Source organism: Osmerus eperlanus, chromosome 10 (genome assembly GCF_963692335.1).
Source record: "Osmerus eperlanus chromosome 10, fOsmEpe2.1, whole genome shotgun sequence".
NCBI classification, from domain to species: Eukaryota; Metazoa; Chordata; class Actinopteri; order Osmeriformes; family Osmeridae; genus Osmerus; species Osmerus eperlanus.
In genome coordinates this window covers 6,072,552-6,078,840 of record NC_085027.1, presented here as the reverse complement: position 1 = coordinate 6,078,840, position 6,289 = coordinate 6,072,552, and positions in this window count along the sequence as shown.

Sequence of the window (6,289 nt, the reverse complement as noted above, 5' to 3'; positions counted from 1 at the left end):
CAAGGATACATTTTCAGCTCAGGGATTTTTGGGCACAAATCATCAGTATTGTGTTGACATCAAAATGTGCCCCCTTCTGCATTGGGAGTGGAAAGCAAAGGTTCCCACAAGACATGCAAGCAAAAGAACGCAGACATCTGTAGAACCGTCCGGTCCAAGTTTGAAAAGTATTTGATCAGCTCATGAGGGAAGCAGAGATTTCCTCCAGAGGATGACAAAGATCCAGTCCTCTGCTCACATTATGTTAGAGAAAACGAGGAATGAAGTGAAGGTATACTGTATAGCTGTAAGGAAGTATACATGTTCAAAACTCTGAGAAAATATATGAATCACCAGTGCTGCAGACAAAAGTGTTTGGATTGGCACAAACCTCAAAATAAACTGGGCTGAATCTTGGCAAAAGGCTTCATAGAAAAGGTTATACCTCGTTATTGTAGTAAGAGACTAAGGCATTTGAACTGTCATATATTGCAAGCTTTGAGTCCAAAATAGGGTTATTGCTATGAAAGACATAAAATCAGTTTTAATATTTGTACGTTGTAACATGCTGTTGTTTAAACATTTTATTGTGGTAGAAATCTGCCCATAAAGAATTAGTATTACGTTTATTGTTTTTCCTGAAATGTCCTCACTGTTCTCTGCCCACTGCGCTCTTGCTCAACTACCACAGGCAAGAATTCTGTGGGAGTGGCTACGAGCCAACTTAGAAATGTTTTATTATTGTGGAAAAATTATTTTAAGTGCTTGTTTTACAATGCTGCTCGAGGCATTCTAATTTCTGCTGTCAGCATTGTACAGCTTATGTCTGGCTAAAACCAAGAACTGTTTTAAAGAAGTGTTTAAGTAAACAAAAAAAAAGAACAATGTCAAAGCATATGGTCGATGGGTGTTTTTCTACAAAATAAAGAGATCCATTCTAAAAGTGGAGGCTTATTACTCTGTTTTCCCAGTGTTTGGTCCAAAGACGATGTGACCCTTCAAATGTCTGCATCGCTCTGTGCTTTTCAAGGTTTTATCATTTCAATTTAGTTAGTTCATGAAGTGATATCAAAGACAATTGATCTAACAACAGAATCTGAATTGACCACTGGCCTTGTTTTTCTACAACAGTCACACATGTGAGGAACAAATAACATTTAAAAAAATTCTAGTGTCACTCATGGATCCCATTCAAAACTGTCATATTCAAATGTAGGACAGGTGTTTTCCTCCATACTGTTAGCAAATTTGACAGAAAGAGACTATCAGAATCAGAATCAGAAAGGGTTTTAATCGCCATGAAAGTTTGCACAGACAAGAAATTTACTTTGGCAGGAAGGTGCATACATTAAACATATAGGAATCTTAAAGCTTAAATATGTAGTGTAACTATACAAAAGGAGCAAAGTCTAGCTAATACTAAGGGGATTTAGAATAAAAAATAAAATATAAAGAGCCATCATTTACTATCTAAAAATACAGATAGTACAAAATGCTTTCATCAATATCTAAGCTAAATCCAGTTTTGATTAGAAGGCAACATGTTGCACATACATGAAATACAAGGATTTAAGTGTTTTATTGTACATTGGCTTTTTTGCCTGTTACCTTGCCTGAACATAGGAAGTGTGCACCAATTCAGTACAGGAACTAATTAGAAACAGATGACAACAACAAACATATCTGGGTTTTCTCAGGACGAGTTGTGTTGCTGAGGTGTTGCCTTCAGACTGAAATGAGAGTCGAAAGGCAAACATGGAATTCAGCATTAACCCCTCCCCCCCACTAGCCCTTCACCTCCTCCTCGGGTGTGGGCCCCAGGGGATTCTGGGTGATTTAGTCCTGCATTTAGATGAGAGATAAGATGGACTTCACACTCTCACACTTTCTTTCTCCATTTCTCTCTCTCACCTTCTCCTCTGTTTTAGTGGTCTATCTGATCTTGCATCTTCCTCCCATGGTTCCATGTTCCTGCTCCTTTTTCCCTCAGCGTGTTATGGGGAAAGCTTGACTTCCTGACTTCCTGTGTGTCTGTAGGTGAAAGGTCATCGTATCCCAGGCTCATAGAGAGGAAGCCTGTCTGTAACCAGAGCTTGCAGGTCCACCCTGGCAACCCCCCTGTTCTTATTATTCCAAAAAGCCTTCTATCTGGAGCCTAGGAAGGCCCTGGTAAATATTTGGGCATTAGCGGGCCATTGTGTTTCTGTGTGGGCCACAGCCTTGCGGCTCAAGGCGAATATCTTGAAGATGATATAGCACTTGGGCCGCAATCCGATCGCGTCTGCCGCACCTGAACCCAGAGCGAGAAGTGCACTTTCAAAGAGTGCTGAAACTATTCAAAACATGGGCGGCCGGTTTCCAGCCGGGGATAATGAATTCCATGGCCATCCGGGCCTCAATATGTGGGAGACTCTGAGCTTAGCTAAATAAACCTAGTCTGGCTGAGTAGCCTGATGGTGCCTGGCCCTATTGGGAGGAGGGCAGCCTGGTCACTCACAGGTCACTGGTCGGCCCAACACTGCACTGTGATGCCCATTTAGCCAGTTCCACTGTTAATACCCAAGTCCACTGGCCCCACAAGTCACACTCCTCTGTCATGTGGGATAGCAGGCAGTTAGTCAGGCTTGGGGATTGTTAATGCCTCAGCTTGAAACGACAAACCCTGTCTGTGGAGGGTGGATGTGGGATGAACTGGTTGGAGCTGATATGAGAGATCACTGCTTTTCCCACTGGTGGGAGTGGCAGGCTGTGATTTATTTTGTGGTTCTCTTCATTAACCATTCACATTTGCACCTTGTGTGTAGTTCACCACCGCTGCGCAACGTGGGGCCAGACAGTTCAAAGGCTGTGTTGCTTGGAAGTGTGCGAGCCACCCCGGGAGGTGCCGGGCCTCGGACGCCTGCAGAGTCGTGGGTGCTGAGAGCCAGGGCGTGTGTTTGGATCAGGGACTGAATTTCCTCTGAAGATGTGGAAAAGGTTTACAGCGCGCTCCCACGAGAGCGTCTCCAGCTCTTTGAAGCTCCTGTCTTGGTGGCTTCTCTTATCTCAGGAAAGGATTATTTTATCTCCTCCCTTTACTCTCTTTTCTCCTTCAGCTTTCTTGTTTCCTCTCTCTCTTTCTCTCTTCTCTCTCTGTTCCACACTTTCATTTTTCTCTTGCTCCGTTCTTGGTTTCCTCAGGTTGTGCCCCCAGCAGAACTCTCCCCCCAGAAGACCTTTTCCCTCCCCCTATCCCGCTTCTCAGAGTCTCCGCCTCTGTCCCTGAGTCTCCCTGCACTCTTTCAATACGCCCCATTCCAATTTCCTCTCCTTTCACGGTACACCCAGCCTCCCTCACTTCCACCCCGACCCCCACCCCATCTCTTCCCTTTCCTCTGTTGCACCCCTTCTCCTTTTCTTTCCTCCTATCTCCTCTCTTCTCCCCTTCCAGCACATGACAGGCCGTGTAATTAATGAGCATCATAAACCTCTCTTTCTATTAGCTACCCATTAGTAAACCTGGCAAGCCTGTCATTTTGGACAAAAACACACAGCTCCTTCATTTGATCCCCACATCAAAGGGGGTTCCCTACTGTTTTCGTCTGAATACACTAATTGTGTCCTCGTTCTGGATGGGGTTACTCCCCCACCGCTTCAAAAAGAAGCAAGTGCCGGGTGCAGATAGCAAAGAGAGGTACGGAAGCAGAAAGTATTGATTATAGAGCTAAATTTGGGCAGAGTTTTCTGACGGGAGAAATTAACACAAACACTCAGTGCCATGACTCCAGTCAGAGAAAGTGTGAGTTTACTTCATTATACTATGTACCATCATTTACACTACTCGTCTCTACTTCAGAACATTTAGCAGAAAAGATTTAATGGGCTTAAGGCCCTATTAAGAATGTTTTTACATGCTGCATTTATCAAATAAAAAGGAATTTTTAAGTGGGACACCAGCATTTTACCCTCTTACACCACAAGCCCATAACATAAAACTCTGGATCAGCAGCTAATTAAGATAGTCTTTAAAAGAAAGCGCCATCCGGAAGATTCTTTATTTTAAGGTATTGCATATATTACAGTTTGCAGAGCTGTCATTTTTATTTTGCCAAGTGCAGTTTTTAAATTTTATTTAAAGAAAAGTACCTCAAGATAGATCTATGATATTGTGTGTACATGGTCCCAACACTCCTTTACATAATGAAAACTCTGCAGTTAATGGGTTGCCTTGAAAATCTGTAGGATTTGCATTTGTTCTGTTGATATATATTTTTTGTAAATAATACATTTCATTCATCAGTGTATCAATGGTCTTCTAACAGGCTAAGTGGCACACTCTTTACCAATTATGTCCATAGATAGACACTTTCTGCAAAAGAGATGTACATTTTCTCTTTGTATTACTGCAAAGGGAAAATGTCATTTGGCTTTGTCTGGCAGACACTGTCCCACACAACACAGGTCATATTCATAAAATATCTGTATGCCATTAAGTCAATGAAAGGGAGAAAGACTGGAGAACCATAGCCGCTGTCCATATGGAGAGGCATCCACATGACAGGCCGCTGTCGCCACGGCGCAGACCCCTCGTCCGACACGTCGCACGCTGGGCCGCCACAATGAGCTGAGTCGGCGGCGCTGCAGGAATCAACACTGTACTTCAATCACGATTGTCTTCTGCCCTTTACAACATCCACCCCCTTTTGTCCCCTTAGAGAAAGGCAACAGTCACATGTTTGCGCTCTAAGCGCCCGGCAGCTGCTCCCTCTTCTCTCTATATGCTTCACCCCCCCGCCCCCCCCCCGCCCCCCCCCCCCCGCCCCCCCCCCCCGCCCCCTCTCCCCCATCAAACCCTTCTCCCTCCTCTCTGCCTCCAGTGGGCTCCCCGGGCAGCCTCCTAACATTGTTACAAGGACATAAACACAGACAAACCATTAGATCCCCCCAATCCGGCAGGCTGAATGTCCCCTTTTATGCCTGTTTCCAGGGAGAATGCTGGGTTTTATGGCAGAATGAACTCTGCCTGACCACCAGGGTAGGTGCTTTCCCAGGTTAATGAATACACAGGACGGAAGGCAGGTCTTTAAACCATATCCTTTGCTCTTGGCTAGTGTGTGGCTGATAGCACCCTTGTTTGACCTCCGCATGACCGTTACACTCCTCAGAGATTTGAGAAAGAAAACCAGATTGGCACATGGCTTTGTACATAACTTCATGTGATTTATTCAATAATGACAATTATATGACCCCACTGATAAACATTTTCCAGACAGATTTTTTACCAAGTACAGGATCAGTAGGTGTGGTTGGAGATCCACGAGATGGAATTCTGGTTTAAACCCCCTCCATCTCCTCTCCGCCTGGCATCAAAGGCCAGGCTTGGAAATAGGGCCTGCAAAGCCATCTCTCCATTGGCCTCTTCAAAGTACAGGAAGTGTGTCAGAGGGACAGTCCCTCTTTCCCAGCAAATGCAGGCGAGCGGCTATAATAACAAGCTCATCTGCGTGTCTGTGGCAGGAAAGTTCAAAGAGGAGTCTGATTCCTCTGGTAAAACATGTGATGATAGACTCAGGATGCGGAAAGCGCTGCTTAGCAGAAATGCACTGGGGCGGCTGTGTCAGGGACATGTACCCACTGTACATAGCCACATCCTTAAAGAGGTGAAACTATCCCCTAACCCACCCAACTGGGATCAGGTTAGAAGTTTGAGGAGTGTGATTTTGCCAGATCTCAGTCCATTCACTTTACAGTCCCACATTATGGTCACAGTGGTCCAGTCCCTAACACTCACATGCAGCAAAGTGGTTTGCTGCATGTGAGTGTAAGGGACTGTGATGTGCCTCAGCTAGACTACATGTTCATGTAACTGGTAAAGAAAGACCTGATGAGTGCCTGTTTCTCAGACGCTCTAAGACCTCCCACATGGAACTGCTCTCACATGTGTCTCTTTCAGGCTTGGGAGAGAAACAGAGACAGAGAGAGAAAAAGTAAAGGGGGCAGAGAGAAAAAATTGTGAGACTGTCTCCAGTGAAAAGACGAGGCCCATTCATAGATGGACGCCAGTCGCAGTGTCCTCATAACTCAGCCTGTCTTATCCAGACAGATCTCCAGACTGCTGAAGAGACAACCCTATTGCCCAACTAAACTGTGTCTGACAACGAGTAGTGATTTTCGGCGGCTGCCTGCCTGAAGTCATAACGGTGCCAGTGATGTTATCTGCTGCTACAGTGTCTGACTAACTGGTAATGGTGCATGGCCTGAAGCCCTGAGGAGAAAGCACATGCTCTGAAGGATGTTGGAGAGAGGCTGGCCTGGTGTCTTTAGAGTTGGA